We start from the raw sequence: 13,709 nt of genomic DNA, 5'->3' as shown, positions 1-13,709 counted from the left end.
CACTCTCACTGCAGAACAACATCCTCATGAAATCACATGACTTCTAGTTAGAGAAGAGGATTCCTGTTAACACGGCCTGCTACAAGCAGGAAACAAGTTATGGACCAACCAGAAATGTGACACGTCTGTTTGACAGTTACCCTGAAAGATGCATGTGTGAACTATCTTGTCATCTCTTTGGCTAACCACATTGGAACATTCTAGTCTTGAAGGACATGAACTGGCAGAACAGGTTTCAGCAAAGAATGGAGTCATTGTTTTCAGGAAGGTGTAACCATGCCGATGGGGGGGGCAGGAGGCAGACTAAGTGCAAGGGCAGCCACCTGAACTACTGTCCTACAAAGACAAACAGCCACCTGAACTACTGTCCTACAAAGACAAACAGCATCTACACAAACAGCCATCTGAACTACTGTCCTACAAATACCAACAGCCACCTGAACTACTGTCCTACAGAGACAAACAGCATCTACACAAACAGCCACCTGAACTACTGTCCTACGAATACAAACAGCATCTACACAAACAGCCACCTGAACTACTGTCCTACAAAGACAAACAGCATCTACACAAACAGCCACCTGAACTACTGTCCTACAAAGACAAAACAGGCACCTGAACTACTGTCCTACAGAGACAAACAGCCACATGAACTACTGTCCTGCAAATACAAACAGCATCTACACAAACAGCCACCTGAACTACTGTCCTACAAAGACAAACAGCCACCTGAACTACTGTCCTACAAAGACAAACAGCCACCTGAACTACTGTCCTACAAAGACAAACAGCATCTACACAAACAGCCATCTGAACTACTGTCCTACAAATACCAACAGCCACCTGAACTACTGTCCTACAGAGACAAACAGCATCTACACAAACAGCCACCTGAACTACTGTCCTACAAATACAAACAGCATCTACACAAACAGCCACCTGAACTACTGTCCTACAAAGACAAACAGCATCTACACAAACAGCCACCTGAACTACTGTCCTACAAAGACAAAACAGGCACCTGAACTACTGTCCTACAGAGACAAACAGCCACATGAACTACTGTCCTGCAAATACAAACAGCATCTACACAAACAGCCACCTGAACTACTGTCCTACAAAGACAAACAGCCACCTGAACTACTGTCCTACAAAGACAAACAGCCACCTGAACAACTGTCCTACGAGGACAAACAGCCACATGAACTACTGTCCTACAAAGACAAAGAGCCACCTGAACTACTGTGGTACAGAGACAAACAGCATCTACACAATCAGCCACCTGAACTACTGTCCTACAAAGACAAACAGCCACCTGAACTACTGTCCTACAAAGACAAACAGCCACCTGAACTACTGTCCTACAAAGACAAACAGCCACCTGAACTACTGTCCTACAAAGACAAACAGCCACCTGAACTACTGACCTACAAAGACAAACAGCCACCTGAACTACTGACCTACAAAGACAAACAGCCACCTGAACTACTGTCCTACAAAGACAAACAGCCACCTGAACTACTGACCTACAAAGACAAACAGCCACCTGAACTACTGTCCTACAAAGACAAACAGCATCTACACAAAAAGCCACCTGAACTACTGTCCTACAAAGACAAACAGCATCTACACAAACAGCAACCTGAACTAATATCCTACAAAGACAAACAGCCACCTGAACTACTGACCTACAAAGACAAACAGCCACCTGAACTACTGACCTACAAAGACAAACAGCCACCTGAACTACTGACCTACAAAGACAAACAGCCACCTGAACTACTGACCTACAAAGACAAACAGCCACCTGAACTACTGTCCTACAAAGACAAACAGCCACCTGAACTACTGACCTACAAAGACAAACAGCCACCTGAACTACTGACCTACAAAGACAAACAGCCACCTGAACTACTGACCTACAAAGACAAACAGCCACCTGAACTACTGTCCTACAAAGACAAACAGCCACCTGAACTACTGACCTACAAAGACAAACAGTGAATCTGAGAAAAATGGCCTTAAAGTTGGTTTTCTAGTCCATGCATATCAGCAATGAGCACTGATCTGACCTATGACCCCTAAGTACTGATACTGCACTCTGCCTTGGTATGACCTATGACCCCTAAGTACTGATTCTACACTCTGCCTTGGTATGACCTATGACCCCTAAGTACTGATACTACACTCTGCCTTGGTATGACCTATGACCCCTAAGTACTGATACTACACTCTGCCTTGGTATGACCTATGACCCCTAAGTACTGATACTACACTCTGCCTTGGTATGACCTATGACCCCTAAGTACTGATACTACACTCTGCCTTGGTATGACCTATGATCCCTAAGTACTGATACTACACTCTGCCTTGGTCTGACCTTAAACAGCTGTCTGGGTAATGAAACAGCAAAGTGCAGCATATAGAAATCTAAATGTGTTGATCCAGATTTATTGTTGTTTTTCTGTTTGATGGAAACAGTTTGAGTTCTAACTACATTCCAACTGTATTTAATGGTGTTATGTAGTTGTGTTGTCATGTTGTATTGTAGTAACCCTCAACTGTATTTAATGGTGTTATGTAGTTGTGTTGTCATGTTGTATTGTAGTAACCCTCAACTGTATTTAATGGTGTTATGTAGTTGTGTTGTCATGTTGTATTGCAGTAACCCTCAACTGTATTTAATGGTGTTATGTAGTTGTGTTGTCATGTTGTATTGTAGTAACCCTCAACTGTATTTAATGGTGTTATGTAGTTGTGTTGTAGTTGTGTTGTCATGTTGTATTGTAGTAACCCTCAACTGTATTTAATGGTGTTATGTAGTTGTGTTGTCATGTTGTATTGTAGTAACCCTCAACTGTATTTAATGGTGTTATGTAGTTGTGTTGTCATGTTGTATTGTAGTAGGCCCAAATACTTTTTTCTGATGATGGAGAGAGACACCAGACAGGACACAGAGACAGCAACAGAGGAATAGGATATGATGGAGAGAGACACCAGACAGGACACAGAGACAGCAACAGAGTAGGATATGACGGAGTGAGACACCAGACAGGACACAGAGACAACAGAAGAATAGGATATGATGGAGAGAGACACCAAACAAGACACAGAGACAGCAACAGAAGAATAGGAAATGATGGAGAGAGACACCAGACAAGACAGAGACAGCAACAGAAGAATAGGATGTGATGGAGAGAGACACCAGACAAGACACAGAGACAGCAACAGAGTAGGATATGACGGAGTGAGACACCAGACAAGACACAGAGACAGCAACAGAGGAATAGGATATGATGGAGAGAGACACCAGACAAGACACAGAGACAGCAACAGAAGAATAGGATGTGATAGAGAGAAACACCAGACAAGACACAGAGACAGCAACAGACGACACAGAGAAAGTGATGGAGAGAGACAGAAGAATAGAGTTCCAGACAGTTGTAGAATGTATGCCAAGACACATTGTAAGAGCTATAAAGAGAGAGGGAGGGAGAGAGAACAGGCAGAACCTGATATGTAAATGAGCAGAGCAAATGAAACTCACTTTTGACGACCTGATGATCAACCAGACTGTGTTTCTATTGAGAGATAAAAGGTAAGACAACGATTGTTGTGTGTATTCATATAGTTGATGATATTGTTATATTCATATAGTTGATGATATTGTTATGTGTATTCATATAGTTGATGATATTGTTATATTCATATAGTTGATGATATTGTTATATTCATATAGTTGATGATATTGTTATATTCATATAGTTGATGATATTGTTGTATTCATATAGTTGATGATATTGTTATATTCATATAGTTGATGATATTGTTATATTCATATAGTTGATGATATTGTTATGTGTTTTCATATAGTTGATGATATTGTTATGTGTATTCATATAGTTGATGATATTGTTATGTGTATTCATATAGTTGATGATATTGTTGTGTGTATTCATATAGTTGATGATATTGTTGTGTGTATTCATATAGTTGATGATATTGTTATGTGTATTCATATAGTTGATGATATTGTTATGGGTATTCATATAGTTGATGATATTGTTATATTCATATAGTTGATGATATTGTTATATTCATATAGTTGATGATATTGTTATGTGTATTCATATAGTTGATGATATTGTTGTGTGTGTTCATATAGTTGATGATATTGTTATGTGTATTCATATACTTGATAATATTTCTGGTGGACAGTGTTATAATAGTCCTACTCTCCTTAAAATGTTTTTGATATAAATTAGATGCGTGGGGTGAATTTGTTCTGTGCCCATCTGTGTGCCCCAAGGTGATCACTCCTACACTATCCTACACTATTTTGGTACTAGGTAGAACCCTTTTGGGTTCCATGAAGAACCCTTTCCACAGAGGGTTCTACATAGAAGCCAGGAGAATTCTACGTGGAACCCAAAAGCGTTCTCTTATGGGGACAGACAGAGGACCTGTTTGGAACCCTTTAGTCTAAGAGTGTACTGTATCATAGGTCTATAGACCAGGGTGATCTCCTACTGTATCATAGGTCTATAGACCAGGGTGATCTCCTACTGTATCATAGGTCTATAGACCAGGGTGATCTCCTACTGTATCATAGGTCTATGGACCAGGGTGATATCCTACTGTATCATAGGTCTATAGACCAGGGTGATCTCCTACTGTATCATAGGTCTATGGACCAGGGTGATATCCTACTGTATCATAGGTCTATAGACCAGGGTGATCTCCTACTGTATCATAGGTCTATAGACCAGGGTGATCTCCTACTGTATCATAGGTCTGTAGACCAGGGTGATATCCTACTGTATCATAGGTCTATAGACCAGGGTGATCTCCTACTGTATCATAGGCCTATAGACCAGGGTGATCTCCTACTCTATCATAGGTCTATAGACCAGGGTGATCTCCTACTGTATCATAGGTCTATAGACCAGGGTGATCTCCTACTGTATCATAGGTCTATAGACCAGGGTGATCTCCTACTGTATCATAGGTCTATAGACCAGGGTGATCTCCTACTGTATCATAGGTCTATAGACCAGGGTGATCTCCTACTGTATCATAGGCCTATAGACCAGGGTGATCTCCTACTGTATCATAGGTCTATAGACTTGTCTTCTCAAAACAGACTTAAAACACAACAATCAACAATCAAACATTTTCTGTTAATGCTGTTAATGCTTTTCAATCAGGAAGGTTTGTTGTGTGAAAGAGACAAATAAATATTGTGGAGAGACTAACAACAACTTACACTTCCTCAAAACAGGTTGTGTGTGTTCATTAGTTCCCACCGTAGCAAAACGTTTGGCAACAGAAACCGTTTAGGTCACATTGTACATTGTTTACAGTGAACTGTTTAGGTCACATTGTACAGCGTTTACAGTGAACTGTTTAGGTCACATTGTACAGCGTTTACAGTGAACTGTTTAGGTCACGTTGTACAGCGTTTACAGTGAACTGTTTAGGTCACGTTGTACAGCGTTTACAGTGAACTGTTTAGGTCACATTGTACAGCGTTTACAGTGAACTGTTTAGGTCACATTGTACAGCGTTTACAGTGAACTGTTTAGGTCACATTGTACAGCGTTTACAGTGAACTGTTTAGGTCACATTGTACAGCGTTTACAGTGAACTGTTTAGGTCACATTGTGCAGTGTTTACAGTGAACTGTTTAGGTCACGTTGTACAGCGTTTACAGTGAACTGTTTAGGTCACATTGTACAGCGTTTACAGTGAACTGTTTAGGTCACATTGTACAGCGTTTACAGTGAACTGTTTAGGTCACATTGTACAGCGTTTACAGTGAACTGTTTAGGTCACATTGTACAGCGTTTACAGTGAACTGTTTACGTCACATTGTACAGCGTTTACAGTGAACTGTTTGTGTTTTATGCAACTGTCACGGTCGTTGTAATGGACGGACCAAGGCACAGCGTGTGTTGAGTTCCACATATTTATTTAAAGTGAAACTACTTAACAAAACAATAACCAAGCAACAAAATGTGACGACGTGGTGCAACACACACAGACACAAAACAACAATGGAGAACTGAAGCTGATCCCCAATTAGAGACAACGATAATCAGCTGCCTCTAATTGGGAACCATACCAAGCACACCAACATAGAAATAGGAAAACTAGAACACCCCCCTAGTCATGCCCTGATCTACAACACCATAGAGAACCAAGGGCTCTCTGTGGTCAGGGCGTGACAGCAACATTTTAAAACTGTTGGCTGTGGAGTAAACTAATGAATACAACCCAGGTTGTAGCCTACGACTCGGCATGTTGATACCTGCCTGATGCTGAAACCTGAACGTAGCCTGAGGGGTAAACTATGATACTAGCCAGATATACTGGTTTTCTAAAAATAGCCAGGTTCAGTTAGCTTCACATTCCAGCTCAGACCTCATCCATCAGAATATACAGAACACATTGTATATCATTGTTTATCATAGTTCCTCTATAGTGTAGTGATCTCTACATTTCATATGATAATGTAATTGTATCATAGTTCCTCTATAGTGTAGTGACCCTCTACATTTCATATGATAATGTAATTGTATCATAGTTCCTCTATAGTGTAGTGATCCTCACTATATGAGCCATGTCACAATTCCAACCAAGTTACCCAATTGATGCCAATGGTGCGATGCGTAGGTTGTTCACCTTTAACACATGCAACCTGGGTTCACTTCCCTGCCCCGCTGTTTGCTACATTGGTGTCAGAAGTGGTGTCTGAGACATGCTTTTGTGTGAGCCAGGTAACAATTCCCACCATGTGGGTTAACCCTATTGGTGCAATACGTAGGGTGTTGACCTCCCTGCCCGCTGTTTTCAACTATATTAACAGCACAGGCTGCCTGTAGGGTGTTGACCTCCCTGCCTGCTGTTTTCAACTATATTAACAGCACAGGCTGCCTGTAGGGTGTTGACCTCCCTGCCTGCTGTTTTCAACTATATTAACAGCACAGGCTGCCTGTAGGGTGTTGACCTCCCTGCCTGCTGTTTTCAACTATATTAACAGCACAGGCTGCCTGTAGGGTGTTGACCTCCCTGCCTGCTGTTTTCAACTATATTAACAGCACAGGCTGCCTGTAGGGTGTTGACCTCCCTGCCTGCTGTTTTCAACTATATTAACAGCACAGGCTGCCTGTAGGGTGTTGACCTCCCTGCCTGCTGTTTTCAACTATATTAACAGCACAGGCTGCCTGTAGGGTGTTGACCTCCCTGCCTGCTGTTTTCAACTATATTAACAGCACAGGCTGCCTGTAGGGTGTTGACCTCCCTGCCTGCTGTTTTCAACTATATTAACAGCACAGGCTGCCTGTAGGGTGTTGACCTCCCTGCCTGCTGTTTTCAACTATATTAACAGCACATGCTGCCCGTAGGGTGTTGACCTCCCTGCCTGCTGTTTTCAACTATATTAACAGCACAGGCTGCCTGTAGGGTGTTGACCTCCCTGCCTGCTGTTTTCAACTATATTAACAGCACATGCTGCCCGTAGGGTGTTGACCTCCCTGCCTGCTGTTTTCAACTATATTAACAGCACAGGCTGCCTGTAGGGTGTTGACCTCCCTGCCTGCTGTTTTCAACTATATTAACAGCACAGGCTGCCTGTAGGGTGTTGACCTCCCTGCCTGCTGTTTTCAACTATATTAACAGCACAGGCTGCCTGTAGGGTGTTGACCTCCCTGCCTGCTGTTTTCAACTATATTAACAGCACAGGCTGCCTGTAGGGTGTTGACCTCCCTGCCTGCTGTTTTCAACTATATTAACAGCACAGGCTGCCCGACATTCGTTGAACAAAGAGACACAATAATACGAGTGAAAGGATTTTAGGATAACATCAGTAAGTGTTGATTTAGAGTTGTCTTCTGGGTTCAGCCTTCTAGTTGCCTTTATCAACAGGTTGGAATGTAATAAATGACATCACAATGACATGTCCTCAGAGTTGGAAAGATACTACATCTGTACACATTATTTAACATGGTGACATGGTGCTGCTAGTGATAGAAAACATTAAGAGACAGAATACAGGCAGTGGAGTTTGTACAAAGTTTACGAACAACATTATATTGAACTAGGTAGACTGAGCATAGAGCTAAAGGCTGTAACCACGGGGAAGAAACTGTTCAGATTGGGGTCTATAACATCCAATCACTTAGGTTTACAGCAGCTGACAGTTGCAACTTCATTGCTAATAACTCAAACTTCCTTTTTCAGATAAAGACATCATCTCTGTACAGATGTAGGATCTGAATTTGATCACCCTGTTGCAGGAAAACTAAAACTTGTAGTGTATTTGATGTTTTAAAAGGCTTCTGAAGTTTGTCATTTCCACTTTCCACTTTAAAATGTTAATTATAATCCACATAATTTTTCTGCTTCAGTAAACTGTCTCAAATTAAGATCCTACATCTGTAGCAAAACACCTGTCTTTCAGGTATTCTCCTTTGACCATTTGGCATCTTGTATTTACTGTTGTTTAGGCTGGTTGAATGAGTTGCCTATGAAAGCTACTTCATCTGTAAGAAAACAGGCGTCTGCACCAGTGACTGTAAGTTATGTGATTTCCTCATATGAAATTGAAAGTATGTTTGTAGCCTACGCAGTTATAAAACGGCTGTTGAAACTGTAACACATATTTCTCAGTACATTAGAAGTCAGATAAATGTGTTGAGACGTAGGAAAGATGGGCAAACTCTCGTTGTTCTTGGCTTTCTACACACTATTATAAGGTTAGTCGATGTCAGACATTCATTAGTCAGAGTAGGTTTGAGTTATGATCACTTATCATGCTGACAAACCTGATGGTCTCTGTGAACTGATCTGAACAGGTTTAGGTTGGTCATCTATGATATGTAGGTTATATACAGTACATTCTCTGTCCTGCTACTGGTAGGACTATAACATTATGTGAACTGACCTGAACAGGTTTAGGCTGGTCATCTATGATATGTAGGTTATATACAGTACATTCGCTGTCCTGCTACTGGTTGGACTATAACATTATGTGAACTGACCTGAACAGGTTTAGGCTGGTCATCTATGATATGTAGGTTATATACAGTACATTCTCTGTCCTGCTACTGGTTGGACTATAACATTATGTGAACTGACCTGAACAGGTTTAGGCTGGTCATCTATGATATGTAGGCTATAGCCGTGTTATAGACCTTGATCTGCATATCACTAACAAACTGCTATTATACATTATAACCTAGTCTATTTTACATAATATAACATCTACATATCACTAACAAACCACTACAATACATTATAACCTAGTCTACTTTACATAATATAACATCTACATATCACTAACAAACCACTACAATACATTATAACCTAGTCTACTTTACATAATATAACATCTACATATCACTAACAACCCACTACTATACATTATAACCTAGTCTACTCTACATAATATAACATCTACATATCACTAACAACCCACTACTATACATTATAACCTAGTCTACTCTACATAATATAACATATCACTAACAACCCACTACTATACATTATAACCTAGTCTACTCTACATAATATAAAATATCTTACTTGATGCATAAAACCTTTCTGAATGGATCAATGATTTCCCCCTCAGATCAATCATGTCCGTTTTATCCCTTCTGTCTACATTCTCAGATACATTTATAAAATAACAGATTGAAAGACAATAAATAGCCACTTTTAATGAATAAAAATAAGTTTTAGACATGGCCTTGTGTTGCTGTACTGTCTAGAACTACCTTAACAAACAGTGACTTATTATTATTATTATTATTGTTGCTGTACTGTCTATAACTACCTTAACAAACAGTGACTTATTATTATTATTATTATTATTATTATTGTTGCTGTACTGTCTATAACTACCTTAACAAACAGTGACTTATTATTATTATTATTGTTGCTGTACTGTCTATAACTACCTTAACAAACAGTGACTTATTATTATTACAGACAGTTACCATGGAGATGAAATGTCACAACTTCGTTTTCATGTGATGCATTAAATCATCTGATTGTTTCTGTGTCTGTTAATAAATGTTTTATAAGAGAAAATTAATAAATGATAACAATTAACATTAAATAATTACTGTGTTAACCACAACCAACATTTTGGATCTCTGTTTAGGGGTCAGTGCTCTAAAATGAGTCTCTCTGGGGAGAGAGAGGAGGGGGGCCCTGCCTCTAAAATGAGTCTCTCTGGGGAGAGAGAGGAGGGGGGCCCTGCCTCTAAAATGAGTGTCTCTGGGGAGAGAAAGGAGGGTGGCCCTGCCTCTAAAATGAGTCTCTCTGGGGAACATGACACTAAAGCTAAGAGGTGAGATGTCAATTTTTTGATATCATTATTATGAGTTTTTTTCCCAAAATGTTCACATTTGTTTATTAATCAGAAATGGTTGCTTATGGGTACCTTCAATATTACTGTTCTCAGATTTTTAACTAATAGATTTTAGATGGGGATATATATATATATACACGTAGCTATCTTAATTAAGATGAAAGCACTTACTGTAAATCACTCTGGATAAGAGCATCTGCTAAATCAGGGTTCTCAATCCGGGGTCTGTGGAGGTACTGCAGGGGTTCTCAATCTGGGGTCTGTGGAGGTACTGCAGGGGTTCTCAATCCGGGGTCTGTGGAGGTACTGCAGGGGTTCTCAATCCGGGGTCTGTGGAGGTACTGCAGGGGTTCTCAATTCGGGGTCTGTGGAGGTACTGCAGGGGTTCTCAATCCTGGGTCTGTGGAGGTACTGCAGGGGTTCTCAATCCGGGGTCTGGGGAGGTACTGCAGGGGTTCTCAATTCGGGGTCTGTGGAGGTACTGCAGGGGTTCTCAATCCGGGGTCTGTGGAGGTACTGCAGGGGTTCTCAATCCGGGGTCTGTGGAGGTACTGCAGGGGTTCTCAATCCGGGGTCTGTGGAGGTTCTGTAGGGGTTCTCAATCCGGGGTCTGTGGAGGTACTGTAGGGGTTCTCAATCCGGGGTCTGTGGAGGAACTGCAGGGGTTCTCAATCCGGGGTCTGGGGAGGTACTGCAGGGGTTCTCAATCCGGGGTCTGTGGAGGTACTGCAGGGGTTCTCAATCCGGGGTCTGTGGAGGTACTGCAGGGTTCTCAATCCGGGGTCTGTGGAGGTACTGCAGGGGTTCTCAAACCGGGGTCTGTGGAGGTACTGCAGGGGTTCTCAATCCGGTGTCTGTGAAGGTACTGCAGGGGTTCTCAATCCGGGGTCTGGGGAGGTACTGCATGGGTTCTCAATCCGGGGTCGGCAGTGGTACTGCAGGGGTTCTCAATCTGGGGTCTGTGGAGGTACTGCAGGGGTTCTCAAACCGGGGTCTGTGGAGGTACTGCAGGGGTTCTCAAACCGGGGTCTGTGGAGGTACTGCAGGGGTTCTCAATCCGGGGTCTGTGGAGGTATTGCAGGGGTTCTCAATCCGGGGTCTGTGGAGGTACTGCAGGGGTTCCATGGCACCCTGACTGTACTCGTTGCAATGTCAGACATTTGATAGGATTTTTCACACGACCACTTTGCCTTCTCTTAATTATTGACTAATATAATGGAATGCATCTTTTAGACAATATAACCGTTATATCAACACTTCCATTTTACAACTCTAAATAGCTTTGGCATAGTAGGTGTCATGTCCCTTGCCAATAATGTTGCCAATAATGTTGCCCACAACGTTGCATTCAATGTTCATATTCATTGAACACATATTACACCCTAGATGCCTTCAAATGCCCCATTTATATCCATCCCCAATTTAGGATTATTATTTAACAACATGATGTTGCGCTCCAAAGGGAGAACTTGAAATAACATGATGTAGATAATTAATTCATCAGAAGAACAACGTGTTTATTATTATACACTCTTAGAAAAGAAGGTTCCTTCTAGAACCAAAAAGGCTTCTATCACTTCCTTAATATATGGAACCACTAAAACATTATATATATATTTGGGTTCAGTGAAGAAGAACCTCTAGAGTTCTGATCAACGGAAGGTTAATGTTTAGAGGATGTGAATCAAGCAGCCTTCCAGTCATCAGATCACTTCTGGTGGGTTTTTCCCGGCCCGGGATTTGAATCAGCCACCTTTTGGCCACAGCACCAAAACCTGAGTTAATCAGCCAAAATGAAGTCAAATTGCTGTGGTAAATGGTATGACTTATTACAATTATTATACATAAATCATTGCCAAAAGCACAAGACATACTGTTGCATGTAGGTCTATATTATTAATGTATTGATCATATCAAATATCAAAACATTATTTTAACTACTCAAAGCAATTACATGTGGAGCAGGAACCACTGACTCACTGCATTATTCTATAGTATTATCAAGACACCTGCTGTTAACTCTTAACTACTTAGGACAGCTGCTGTTAACACTTAACTACCTTAACTACTTAGGACACCTGCTGCTAACTCTTAACTACTTAGGACAGCTGCTGTTAACTCTTAACTACTTAGGACACCTGCTGTTAACTCTTAACTACTTAGGACACCTGCTGCTAACTCTTAACTACTTAGGACAGCTGCTGTTAACTCTTAACTACTTAGGACAGCTCACGAGGTGTCCTAAATATCTGCCGACTAGGTGGGACTAGAGACTTCATGCATAGTTACCCACCCACTTATACCCATAAGTGTAAAATGTCTTTATTCTCAGTGTAACAGTATAACTTTAGACCGTCCCCTCGCCCATACCCGGGCACTAACCAGGGACCCTCTGCACACATCAACAACAGTCACCCTCGAAGCATTGTTACCCATCGCTCCACAAAAGCCGCGGCCCTTGCAGAGGGGAACCACTACTTCAAGGTCTCAGAGCAAGTGACGTCACCGATTGAAAAGCCATTTAGCGCGCACCGTTTCACATCCGTTACATCAGCACTTATACGACCAATTTTCTACTCTGAGACACTTTGTGGATATGGTCCCAGATCTCAACATATTGTTATAAAAAAAATTAAAATGTTTGTTTTACATAATAATAAAAAAATTATATTACTAATGTAACCCACTGTAAAGACTGGGTTTAGTTGATTGTGCTGCACTGCGCGCGTCCACGAACAGAACCGTCCGCGTCCCCGTACAGAACCGTCCGCGTCCCCGTACAGAACTGTCCGCGTCCCCGTTCGGTGTGGCGCCAAGGATATTGTCCGGTTACGCGCAGAGTGGACTGAGGTGATCTTGGGGAATAACGACGGTGTTTGTTACAGTGTTGAGACACCGAAGTTTACTGTTCAATTTGCTTTTTTCTTTACGGTCAGGGACAGTATGAGTGTAGCCAGATCCTTTTCACTCTCTATCCTTGTTTCAATTTGTGGTTCACCGGATTCATCATCGAGACGAGGGACAGACAAACGACCTGCTAACTAACCAGCAGCATCCTAGTTATCCTAGCTAGTCGGTACAGCTCGGTAAGCTAGCTAGCTACTCTACCAGCAGCATCCTAGTTATCCTAGCTAGTCGGTACAGCTCGGTAAGTTAGCTAGCTACTCAACCAGCAGCATCCTAGTTACCATAGCTACCACTACATCATCACCGGCTGTCTGCATTTCTTGTGGACCGATGGAGCTCCCCGGTTGTTTCTTCCACCTGTTAAATCCCGGTGAGGCTTCTCCCTCTCTCGTTGACGGATGCTGGCTACCTCTGTCCGGTTCTCCTC

At 41.7% G+C, this 13,709-nt stretch overlaps 1 long non-coding RNA gene across 1 annotated transcript; it reads left to right on the top strand.

Annotated features, from left to right (window-relative positions):
* The first annotated feature begins 2,755 nt into the window (after nt 1-2,755).
* LOC135568144 (uncharacterized) lies at nt 2,756-10,348 on the top strand. The gene is made up of 3 exons (XR_010462512.1): nt 2,756-3,598; nt 8,508-8,575; nt 10,166-10,348. It is a non-coding gene; the product is annotated as an uncharacterized LOC135568144 (long non-coding RNA).
* Nucleotides 10,349-13,709: the final 3,361 nt, after the last annotated feature.

Source organism: Oncorhynchus nerka, unplaced genomic scaffold (genome assembly GCF_034236695.1).
Source record: "Oncorhynchus nerka isolate Pitt River unplaced genomic scaffold, Oner_Uvic_2.0 unplaced_scaffold_1685, whole genome shotgun sequence".
NCBI lineage: Eukaryota > Metazoa > Chordata > Actinopteri > Salmoniformes > Salmonidae > Oncorhynchus > Oncorhynchus nerka.
Note: the sequence above shows the minus strand (reverse complement) of the source record. Positions and strands in the feature narration are given on the sequence as shown.